General features: G+C 43.2%; 1 long non-coding RNA gene across 1 annotated transcript; it reads right to left on the bottom strand.

Annotated features, from left to right (window-relative positions):
* Nucleotides 1-4,553: 4,553 nt before the first annotated feature.
* LOC310898681 lies at nucleotides 4,554-10,099 on the bottom strand. The gene is made up of 4 exons (XR_014583533.1): nucleotides 9,972-10,099; nucleotides 9,010-9,155; nucleotides 7,992-8,185; nucleotides 4,554-7,275 (listed from the first exon to the last, which is right to left on the bottom strand). It is a non-coding gene; the product is annotated as an uncharacterized lncRNA (long non-coding RNA).
* Between the last annotated feature and the right edge of the window lie 2,656 nt (nucleotides 10,100-12,755).

Raw genomic sequence — 12,755 nt, 5'->3', positions numbered from 1 at the left:
TGCCTTGAGCTTGCCCAAGCACTGCTGAAATGCACTAGGCTGATGCCACGTTTAAGACGCCACAAGGAGATGCAATGGGAGGTCCCTTAGACACATTTATCCAGAGGCCCAGGAGAGCTCAGTGTAGGCCCTTTGGTCCAGCCAGGAGGGCAGTCCTTCCCTGTCTCCTTGGCGTGAGAAACAGGCCCATCCTCAGCACTGGGCCCTGCAGGCACCTTCCTCCTTCCCTGGCTCTGCGGACCCCCTGGCCGCTGTTCTCCTCCTCCTCCCCCCCTCTTTGGCACAGACCTGAAACCCCTACGGGTCACACAGTGGGCAATGAGATTAGGGCCCGGATTTGTAAAGATGATGCCTTTTTAGACAGCTTAACAGGCCAGATGCTCATCTGAGGCTCAGGCCATCTGTCTACTCAGGGCCTACCTGTACCAAACAGGTTAGTGCCAGCAGAGCAGTTAAGAGAGAGGGGGAGATGATCACAAACCCCAAACCCTGATACCCAGGGATGCAGAAGGACCTCCTGACATGGAGCATGTGGAAGAGAAAATGGGAGATGACACTCACGGCTGATATTGTAAGAGGGAGACAATCCCAACTGCTCGCATGCCGAAGGACTTCATCCCTCTTTCAGCACATATAAAGGAGTCCAAGCATCAGTAAAAGGCATGATTATAATAACTTTAAAACCCTTTGCACTGCCAGAGTAGTGTGAACTGAGCCTCCCCTATAAATGAGAGTCGGGGCTGGTCTCCTAAGCCAGCTGTTCCTTTAGTGCAGTGATCTGTCTCCATGCTTGCTGATAAGCAGTCTGTGCCCCGTGACTTATAATAAAAGGGAACGATGGTCCCCGAACAAACCCAGAGAAGAGGTATTGATTTGCAAATAGTTTAAAAGAATATTCAAGGGTCATGAGCTGACCCTTTTTCAGCGCTGACATTTTATATCAGGGAGGATCCTATTGAGATGGGAATTCATATCCTAGACATTGTTTTGTCTTGTTTCATAAATAAGTTGAATAGCTTAATTGATTGACACCCACTGCACTTTCCCAGCTTCCTCAAGCTCAAAAGTACACTGCTGTTTTCTGCCATAAATAATATGAACTTTCAATCAGTTGCCAGGCACAAAAAAGAACTGAAAATTCTTCATACAATAGCGGCAATCTGGCATATGAGGCACTGCAGGTCTAAAAAGGAGAGCGGTATTTGATATCACCAGGTATTCATTTTCTTCCTGTGGCAGCAATAGCATTTTCCAACCCAAGTGACCTAAACCCTAAACAAGAAATACCCAGGGGCCCCTGCAGGGAGGAAGGCTATTTTGTCTCAGCATTTGTGTTTGTCCCAGGGCGCTGGGAAACCGGTTTGCAATCCTGTGAACATAACACGGAGAAGGATATGCTGGACCACCAAATACAGTCCCTTGGAGGTGCCAGTGCTGCATCCCCTTGTCCCTTCTGGACTCTGATCCAACTCTGTCTCAAACCAAGCAATGTTATTTGCTCCCAGAATCCCCACTTGTCTCCAACTTTCAGTCCTTTGGTAGTTACAAGCCTCCTAATTTCCAGTCTATGCTTATTCATGAGATCATGAATTAACGTTAATTAGTTAATTGAGATCAACCTGTTTTCATGGCAGGTTTATTCTCTTACTTAAATAGCTCTTTTCCTCCCTGGGTGTTTAGCTTCCCTGATGGATTTTCATTTTTCCTCCTCAGCCTTGGTCTCACAAAGGGAAATAAGCCATGTACTTTGAGTCTTTTAAAGGCAATTGAATGAACTTGTCAGTAATTCTGGTGACTTTTGGTGAGCTCTTGGGTAAGCTAAAAGCCCAAGTTTTCAAAAACTAGGCACAAAAGTGAGTTTGAAAGTGTCAAAGATTTCCTCTTGAGGGAGAAAGGTGTGGATGTAAGTGCTTACCTTCAGCTGCCCAGCTTGAAAAAAGTTAGCTTCTAACCTCCCTGTGTTTTAATTTCCTCATCTGTAAAACAGAACAGACACCACAGGGCTCAGAAGGTAGTAAATAGGGTTTCTAAAATACTCTGATATCTTTAAAAGAAAGGTTCAGTTCTAAATGCGAAACTCTTCTGACTGTTGTTCTTGTCTAGCTACTTTTTAAGGTCTGCAAACCCTGGGGAGGTGACACAGAGCCACACTAAAGCCAAGGGAATCCTTCCCTATTGATTACAGTGGAAAACTTCTGTGCAAGAAGTTACAGACAGGGTGACAGGCATCAGTTGATAAGACAGAGTAATAAAAACTGGGAGAGAAAGAACACTGATAGAAACTATTGCAAGGCTAAGTGCTAAGATCAGTATTTTTTTTTTCTTTAGAAGTAGCAGCAAACAGTTAAGTCCATTTTTCTTGTTTTCAGAAGAAATGTCTCCAAGGATGACCACCATACACATCTTCATCTGTAATTAATAAATGCTTGGAAGGACACTTTCCCACTCAACATATGAAATTATAGATGATCCCTTAATTCCCTAGACATTTGCAAGCCTTGTCTTGTCAGAATTGAATTTACTACAGCTGATTACCCTGAGAATGCACTGACCTTCTTAGCTCCTGCTGTGGTCTTTATTTTTTCCATGGCAAATAATATGGGGACCAGAAACTGGGGACTTAGTAGTAGGGATTATGTGATACTAATGAGACAAAGCTTATTGTTGATGTTAACTGTTATTACCACTAAAAAAAGTACACAACTCCAGACAGATGGACTTCACTTTGTTACACCAGGAGGGAGCAAATGCATTTTGACAGCAGCAGCATCTATTTAAAATCTGGATCACATCTGGTGCCTCTCTGAGGCAGACCATATCTGATCAACCAGAATTATGGCTCTTCAGTCTCCAGATGAGTTAGAAGAAATTCATTATCTGTTTTGAAGCCTGCTTCTCTTTCATCTACTAAAAATGAAATAAGATTCATTGTCACTGGATCCATTTAGCTACTGAAAGAAAAAAAATGGACAGTAATTAAACTAACTAGAAGGCTCCACATCTGAAGACATGATTAATTCTTTAAAACACTGTGCGTGTACGTACTTGGCTCTCACTAGGATTCAGTCTTAAATGGTTTCTTAGCTGACAAAACACTCTAAGACTGCATCTCAATATCTGGTTATTTGATGAAGTCTTGGGAACCCCCATGTGAATTTCTTCAGGCTCTGTCAGAGGCTGATATCTGCCATTCAGTCACATTTATCCCTTGCCTGGGCATGAAGCTTGGGAGATATCAGCTTGGGGACAGCGATGTCCCCATGGTGCCCCCCAGGATGTTCTGGCCATCCTGTGTAACCCTTTCTAGACCAACAGTTTTGAATGCTGAAAACTGATGCCAAAATGCTGGGAAATCTTCCACACAGAAGAGATCTGCCGAATTAATACATCCCAAAAGATGGTGAGAGCCTTGGTTAATGAATGACTAAGAGTAGAATATAAAGGGATAAATCCTGCTCTCTGTCACTTGAATTTCTTTGTATGATTTTTCCGATTACAGAGGGGTTTTTTTTCTTGATGCTGTTGATGATAACAAGAGTCACAGTCATGAGTTAGCCCCTGAAATTCTTGTTACTGCTTCCCTCTTTACCATGTGTTCTCTCTGGGGTCTGCAAGAGCATAGCTTAGAGAGAAGCATTTTAAGGGTAAATGGAGTTTTATTTCTCTCGTACAATTTTTAAAATAAAATATTGAAAAGATAAGGCATTCTATAGTTATCAAACTTAGGGGTGGTAAAAGAAAGTGGTATTTTGGGGACAGGGAATCTCAGAGTTTAGGTTCAAAATTTTAACCTTTAAAGAACAAGTTAAAATGCTCATCAACAGTTGTGAAATATTTTTCAAAATTAATTGTCAAATTGCTATTTTTGATCTATTTGTGCTAATGAAACCCAGAGAAAACATCTATGTCCCTGAGTAGGGTGAGGGCAGTGACCATAGCCTTTCAGTGGAGGATCAGGTGTGCAAAGGAGACCATGGCTGGCATTTCCTGTCAAACTGAGCTTAAGTTTCTTCTGTAGCAGTGATGGCTCAAAAGCAAATGCTTTTGAATACTTATGGATCATGTCCAAATGGGTAAAAAGGAGGTTAAAATAGCTGCTTCACCAAACTGCTAAACCACTCTCTAAATCAGGTGGGGCAGTTCCAAAACCATTTATCTGTCATGCACACAGTAATGTCATGGAAACTTCACTCTGAATGACATATCAAAGATGTCCTTCCAGCAGTACTAACTTTTCTGGAATTTCTACAAATAGTGGATGACAATTTTCTAACCAAGAAGTAAAAGTTAATGGTAATGAAGGTGGAAGTGATTATGTTTGATTCCTGTCCAAGCCAGTTAGAAACACAAGACATTTCAAGACAGCCAGCTTCACAAAGCTGTATCAAGTACAAGCCAACTATAAGGCAGGATTGAAGACTAAAATGCGATGCCTGTTTTGAGTAGCTCAAAATTATTTACCTGGATGTAAAAAGAACTAATCAAGAACAACAAAAATAACCGTGTAAGCAAGAAAGCATACTGACATGGTTCAAAAACAATTTAGGCTAGAAAAGGACGCAAAATGAGTACTAGTAAAGATGAATGACTGGATGCTTAGAAGATAGATGTTGTAAACACTGAAAATACCTTAAAATCTTGGAGCTACAGAAAATTACTAAAAAAGCAAAGGGATACAGGAAAATACATATGGCCACAGAAAAAGTAAGATGTCTGAGCTTATTAGGAACAATTGTAACCCTACCAATCCTATTAGCCCATGAATACTAAGAACATCAGAACAGTCAGTAATAATACAGAAAGTCCAAAGTGTTCAGCAAATACATCCATTCTTTGTCTGGGAGAAAAACAGATATTGTATTCATCTCATAAGTAAAAGATGAACATTTTTGACTCTAGCCATAATCAACACTGATGTAAAACAGTCACTACTACAGTAACATGTTAATATGAGTACATCCAGATACCTTGCAGCAGGATTACTAGAAGAGCAGATTAGGAAGCTCTTCTGGAGGTTGATTTTAATCACTTATGTCCAGAAGTGGCAGAAATTTGAGAAAGCAAGTATCATAGGGATGTGTGGACATGGTAAAGGAGATGATCAAATAAGTATAGGTCTGTCAGCCTGACACTTACTGAGGGTAAGAATAACAGAAAATTTGATACAAGATTTTACCGATAAAGAATTCAAGCAGGTACTGGAAATAAAAACGTTTTGCAACAATTTATGGAAAATGAAGCTTCTAAAAGTTTCTATCCTTTTAATGGAATTTCAAGTTTGTTTGACAAAGGTCCTGAGTCCATAAATGCAGATTTTTTTCAAGCATAGTTGAGTGAAACCTCTCAGCAGTATCCATACCCAAAAACTTAATCATTGCAAAAGACAGAGACAGACAGGACCGATTGCTTTCACTTGTTCTCATCTTCAGAAAGGATGTGAAATATTCAGCTTTATCCCCCAGAAAAGAAACATTTGTGGGTAGGAAAATGTGACACAAAATTCAGTCTTATGTTCCTTGAAATAAATATTTGTTATCAAACTTAGAAGGATGGAGGAGGTCCATTGAAGATTACTAGCTCTAATCTGTAAATTTTGAGTTAGCTGTGGTGATGCAGTAATAGTTCTTTTGTCAGTATCGTATTTTAGGAGTGGTATAAAGCCTTGAAGCAGTGTGATCCAGAGCAGCTGCAGAAATCCATAGTTGATATGAGATACTCTTCTCCCCTCTATTTTTATGCACACTTAGATAATTAAACTCCAAAATGAAGAAATAAAGCATCTGTGAAAAAGTAGAAAAGAAACTGCCAACCTCATCTAATCTCTACTGAAGTCAGAAACAGCCATGAAGCATGGGCTCTGTAAATCACCGAAACACTTTTTTTTTTTTAAATCTGTAATTTCTTTGTTGAACTAAAGCATGTTGAATTCCTTGAGGTGGAGAGACAAATTCTCATTTTGTCCTGAACTTTCTGAAATACTTGGCACACACTTGCAGTTTCCAAACCATCTCACTTGCTTTAAAATTGACCCTGTTTGAAGAGGTGAGGTTGAAATCACAGATCAGAACATGGGAACATACAGAGGTATCCAAATTCCCACTGTGGTCAGTGGAAATGCAGTCAATGCTGTCAGTGAAATCTGATGTGCCCCTTGACTCTTTTTTTGAAGGAAGGAAAATGAGACCATTCTCCCAAATGCTGTGTGTACTCTTCCAGCTTCAACCGTGAAATAACAATGTGTACAAGTCAAGCTTGCAGGGGATGTAAATCCCTTGTACGATGACTGTCCTCCCCAAAAAGCCAGACTATAGCCACCTCTGTCTTGCAGCACCGAGCTAAGAAATGACAGCAGTTTTGCTCGGATCACATAAGCCTTAACCTTTGGTGGAAACCCCCAATGCATGAACAGGGTGGGAGGGCATGGGACGAGAACCAAAGGAGGGAATGCACATTTGCATCAGGTCTCTGACAACCAAGATATGCTGCCAAATGACTGTTTATAGTTACTCCGTTATCACAACATGATTTGCAATATTCCAGAACATACACAAAACAGACTCCAAACCAAGGCTATACCCTGCAGCACCACCTCCAGTGACAGAAATACTTTCCAAACCTGCTGCTTTCACACCCAAACCAATGTCTGTTTTATAAACACTGCAGGGAGAAAAAAATAAAGATCCTGGAGTTTCATCTGCAATTAGAGAAAACCTTCTGGTTTGTCAGCAGTCAGTTGTTTCTGTTTGAGGACTGTCAAGCACTTTGGGATGAGGTGTTTCTTGGCTGTTCTCATTTGGGACAACATCACAATGTGGGTGAATAATAATTTTAAAAAGCAATCAGAAAACCTGACTTATGGGCTGAATTAGAAAAAATCTCATGGTGGAACTCCGGCACAAGATTATCTTGTTCATACGTATGGCACAAGCACACTTCCATCCTAGTTTGTATTTGGATTTTAGTGCTAATTACATTTAGTTAGATAAGACAAGGAGATTTTTAAGCGTGTTGATAGTCTTTTTGCTTTGCAAGCCATGCCAGTTGTCAATTATTAGCACCTCACAGTCTTCAGATCTTTACCTCTGACATTTTTCTTCAAAGCCTTTTATTTCAGATTCTTTGGATACTCCTCAGAGCCCTACCCAGTCCTGCTTGAACGTCACTCGCTCACCTTCACATGTTGAGTGTTACGCGGCTTGTTGATTTACTTAACAATACTGCCTTGCAAGATCCCAAGATGCTTGTCATCACAATGTTTGGTAATGTAAGTACTCCCTAGAAGAAAAATGAAAGGTTTTGGTTTTCTTTTCCCCAATGAAATGTTGCATTCTTACTGAAAATTTTCTGCAAATAAACTTATTGAAACTAAAAGTCTAGCATTTTTATGACTTTCCAAAAAAGCTACTAAGCCTAAATATATCAAAGAACGACCCTGAGCTAGAGCTAGAGTGCAACAAAACATTTTAGTCCCAATTCCTAAAAGCAAGCCAAAATTAAGGATCTTGGCAGGAGTCAAGGTTTCTCCAGCTGAATTTTGGTAACCTGAGAACTTTTATAAACCTGGCCCAAAGCCTTCATCAGCCAAATCACCCTATAAAAGAGGAGCCCCTTCCCCAGGGCCCTCCCTGCAGCTCTGTTTGCCATCAGCTGAGGACGTGTCCTGCTCCGTCCCAGCCCTGCTGGGAGGTTCTCCACCTTTCCCAGCCAGCCAAGTCCACTTGTATCTCACACGCTGCCTGCCCGGGGCCATCCCCTTTTGTGCATGTGCCCACTTGGCAGCCCCCCAGCCCCTTCCTCCTGCCCGCGTTCGTGTTACCACTGTCTGCACACACACGGATCACAGCCAGAGGACCGTGTTGGCACTTCAAATGCTCAACACCTGTTTTGAAGGTTAACAGATGGTGACAAGTATAATCACAGCCTCTGCTGAAGTTTTAGCCAGTCAATTCTGTTAGTACTTTTGTGTTTTTTTTCTCCCCATACATACTTACCCCATCACTTTTGTAAGCCAGCTCCGCAGGCGGTTGCAACACACTCCAGTTTGGGACAATGGGCACCTTTTCTTTCTCCCCATCCTGGTGGCCAACAGCTCTTGATATTGTCCTTCACCATGCCAAGGCACTGTACCACGATGCGACTCCTCGGTGAATGCATGACATGAGGGTGCTCCAGCAGCTTTGGCCACCTGTTGGTCGCAGTCACCACACAAGGCAAGGTTACCTCTGGGGTTCCATCCTCAGATTTCACCACCAACAGCTCCAAGCTCCACAGCCAAGAGGAGTCACAAGCAGCCCTGGTCATGGTTGCATGCTGCGGGCCAAGGATTTGAGCTGGGGTCACTGTGAGGGCAAGAGACGGAGGGATGAGCCACAATGCTGGCTCATATATCCTCATCTAAATGTTCCCGCAACCAGAAAGTTCCTCCTAAGCTCAGTGCAGAGGGCTTTCATTTGTCTATGAAAGTGCTTTGACTGAGGTCTTCTCCCCAGGCAGCATAGCCAAATGTCTTGTGCAGGGAGGAGGACAGGGAAAAGAGCACTGTTTTTATTTCATTTTAACCCAGACAGTAGAGACCAATGCCTCTCCTCCCCTCCCTGGGAGAAGGTCTAAAGACACCTGCAGCACCATGGGCATTCAAAGTCCCATCTCTGCTACAAACCCTGCTGACCCAAGCTAAGCAGCATGGACACCAAATGAGGGTCCTTCCTTTGGGGTGCTTAACACACCCTGCAATTGTATCTCAAGGGTAGAAAGCCAATGTTGAGCCTGGTGGATGCAAACTGTATGGGCAGGGAGAAAAAAGACAGGTTGCTGCTTCGTGAAACACAGACTGTCAACTTTTTAAAAAATACATTATTTTCTCCCCAATTAAACTGAAAAAAGGCAGCAGTAAATGCTAAGGGGTCATTAAGCGTGCTGCCCAAAATAAGGCAAACATAGCATCATTGGAAAGAGCTGTGACAAGATGACAGTCTGCAGCTCTCGTCCACAGTAACATCCATTGCTCACCTCCACTGCTGCAGGCATCCGTCCTCTACAGGGCCACATGAACTTGGTGGCCCTATCCCCATCCCAGTGATGGGGATGTCAGCCACATTCAGCAGGTTCACAGTGATGTGGGCAGCGCTGGGGTCTTTGTGGTGGGAAGTTGCAGGCTAGAAAACAGAACATGATTTGTGTTTATTTTGTCCCAGCATTTAAAAAAAAAAAAAAAAAAAAAAAAAAGCAGGAGGCTTCTCTGTTGATGTGGGAAGAATGGATAGGGCATATGCTTTTTCTTTTTTGCTATCTTCCCAGACATTTAGCATGACCTGCAAATGAACACGACTTTTACAGGTTTGGGGAATGGAATAACATTTCCTCTGTAAATTTCCAGCAAAATATCAGTGGAATCCACAATTTCCCTGTGGACGGGAGGCTGACAGCAGTACAGTTTTCAGTGGGCTCCCTTACATGCTCTAAGATAAGAAAGTTCACAGGCCTGTATGGGATCCATTTAAGGAGGTGGTCACAGGGGAGCTGGGGTTGCCACATGCCAAAAGCTTGTGCCGATGTCCCCGAACCTAAGGTCACACTAGAAAGTCTCAAAGGCAGCACGTCCCTGCAGATGAATGGCAGGGCCTGGCATTGGAGGGACAAGCCTGGAAGCGGTGCCAAGAACAGGCAGACACAACAAGCCCAGATCCCACCTGCCTTGTCCAGGGAGAGGGCTGGGAAAGACTGAGGAGAAGGTGAAGGTGGGACCAGCTTCTGTGTGTCACGGAGTGGTCCTGTGGTGCCTGGAGGTCCTGGCTTTGGCAGATGGCAGATCAACCCCATGGATTCATCTGCTACCTGGCCCATGGAATGGCAGGGGAGTCAGAGCACAAAGTCACAAATGCAGATGATAAAAGCCTGGCTGGAGTGACTCCCACAGGTTCACAGTATTTTTGCTCTAAGCAATTGTTTCCTCAGACATCATGTGCACTCACCTGGATTACTGCAGGGAAGAGAGCTGGCCATCACCGCTGCAAGAGGATCTATCTCAAGATGGCCACAACACTTGGAAGGCATCACAATAATTTTTCTCCTGCAGGGAATAATGAAAATTAGAACCTGCTCCCTCAACAACAGCAACCTGATTCTGTTCCCTTAAACGCAGCCACAACAAATAGTCACCATGCCGTGAAGTCTTCTATTTATTACTTACTACATTTAAATGAAAGGTGAGCCCCTTGTGCTATTGCCAAATCCAAACATTGATACACTTCGGAAAGGACCATGTACATTACTAAAAAAGAATAAAAAATAATAATAAAAAAATCTGGGCTGCAGAGCCAAAAGCACAAACTGAAGCACAGGCAGTTCCGGCTCAATATGAGGGGGTACTTCTTCACAGCGAGGGTGACGGAGCACTGGAACAGGCTGCCCAGAGAAGTTGTGGGGTCTCCTTCTCTGGAGATATCCCAAACCTGCCTGGAGGCCACCCTACACAATGCGCTTTAGGTGATCCTGCTCAGCAGGGGGGTTGGACTGGATGATCTTGAGAGGCCCCTTCCAGCCTTGGCCATTCTGTGATTCTGTGTGGGACTGAGACTCCTCCATTGCTCTAGAGCACCGGCACACAGAGGTTGTTGTGGATGCTAAGAAACCAAAACGACTCAGCAAAACAGTCCGCAGAAGCGAAAAGGTTATTTAAAGGGTGCTTGCCAGGGCTACGCGCTCGCAATGCTCTGTGTGGAGGCCAACAACCCTACCGCGGGGGGAGATGGTGCGAGGTGAGGAGGTAGGTGCCAAGTTCTCATCAGCCTGTTCCAGCCACAACACTGCTGCTAAATTTAAGTGAAATCTGTTCCCGTCCATTCAGCCCGGTCACACCAGCTGACCTGAACCCGATACACGCTCCGGGACGCTAACTATTTATTTATTTATTTACTTGCAGCCTGTTCACCTGGTGACCACCCATCCCTCCAGAACATCCCATGACTTCAGGGGCAGCCGGGGCAGCCGGGGCACCCAGCCACGGCTGCATGGTACAGGCCAGAAAAATGCACTAAAGTTGCTGATGTGGTGCACTAAATGCCCCCAGGAAGAGCCAGGATTTGCACACTGTGTTGTGTTGGAACCAACTGTTCCCGAAGAGAGGCAAAATTCACACTTTTTTTGCCAAAAGAAGGCAAATCCTTTTCCTTTCCTGAGACAGAAGAGGAAAAAAGAAGAGGAAAAGCCTGCTCAGAGCTCTAGCAAAGAGCAAAGAAACAGCCCACTGACCGATCCTGTGCTATTAAATTCAAACCAGTGATGCCACACAAGTTTTCCCCATATTATATAATCAAACAGAACCAAATTTTCCATTCTTTTTCAACTGCACTAATACCATTGGAATGGCAAGGAGGGAAGCACCAGAAAAGTTCATGCTGTAAAATAAGCACCTGGCATTTAGTTTTCGTACAAGCTTGGGTTCCCACACTGCATGGACTGGGGGCTATTATCTGTTTTGATATACTTCTTTTGTGATATATTAGAAGCAGAGCTTTTAGAAGCCTGAGAAACAATATGTTTGCATAGTGCTTGCAACAAACACTGATAATTAAAACATTCTGCAGTATATTGCTAATATGATACTCAAAAGTCCAAAACAAGAACACCACCATCAGCAAAAAAATCATAGGACATGTCCTCAGCAGAAGGAAGAGACAAAACACACCTATATTCCACACTGGCATCCAAAAGTTTCCCATTTGTCAAAGCCAAAATATTGTCATGAGCACAGCATGTCTGAATGAAATCCAAGACGGGTGGGTGGGAAAATGCCAGACCTTTTATTTTTTCCTCAAAATTTTCTGAAAGGAAATAATAATTTAGTTTACAAAGCCTTTCTCATTGGAAAAAAAATCTATTGGGAAAAGGAAAAAAGGAAAAGGAAAAACCATCAACAACCAATTCAAGCTGTATAGGATTCTGCCAAAGCAGTCTTTGTAATTACTACTCCAAGAGAGACCTGGGCTGTTACTTGAGTTCCCCAGCATTTATGTAATTGAATACACAACAACATGAAAGAATTTGTAATTTTTGCCATGGTCACTTGTGGCCTGGGCTGGAAGCTGTGGCCCAGCTACCAGGACTTTCTTCCATCTGGCCTGTGACTTTGTTTTTTTCTTAAGCAGCCCTGTACGGACTGGATGTGGTCTCCAAACAAAGCCACGGGTGTGAGCACCCTCTCCCTGCTGATGACTCCATCCCAGGACTCATCTGTTTGAGCTGCTTGCATGTAAGAACAGAGAGAGAAGAGAGGAAAATTCCTTTTTCATTTGCATTCTTTAGAGTCTAGGTAGCCTCGTATATAACAAGGTGGGGTGGATTTTCAAAAGTCTGTTCCCGCATGGTATTCAGAGGCTGAAAATCCAAAGGTGAGACTCTTTGGCACTACGTAGACAAGCGTGCAGAGAAAACACTCTGAAAGCAGGACCCAACCTCTTCTGCACATTGTCCTAGCAGGTTAATGCTGAATCACTCTTTGTGAACATGCAAATGATTTAAAGCAGCTACATAAGGCACCTGACCAAAGCCTTCACCCCAGAATAATCTGGAAGAAGGCTCAGATTTCTGATTCAATATCTGTTTTTGCCATAGTGGATGAATGATTTCTGTCATACAGACTTGGAGACAGCTCTGCCTATGATAACTTGTCAACAGGAAAGCAGAGAGAGGCAAATGCCTCTCAGTCTTTCAATCTTAGTCTTTCAATCCCCGTGTACAAAAATGGGGATGGGTTT

Source organism: Anser anser (genome assembly GCF_964211835.1).
Source record: "Anser anser genome assembly, chromosome: 4".
Lineage (NCBI taxonomy): Eukaryota > Metazoa > Chordata > Aves > Anseriformes > Anatidae > Anser > Anser anser.
This window is presented reverse-complemented; position numbering and strand designations above follow the sequence as displayed.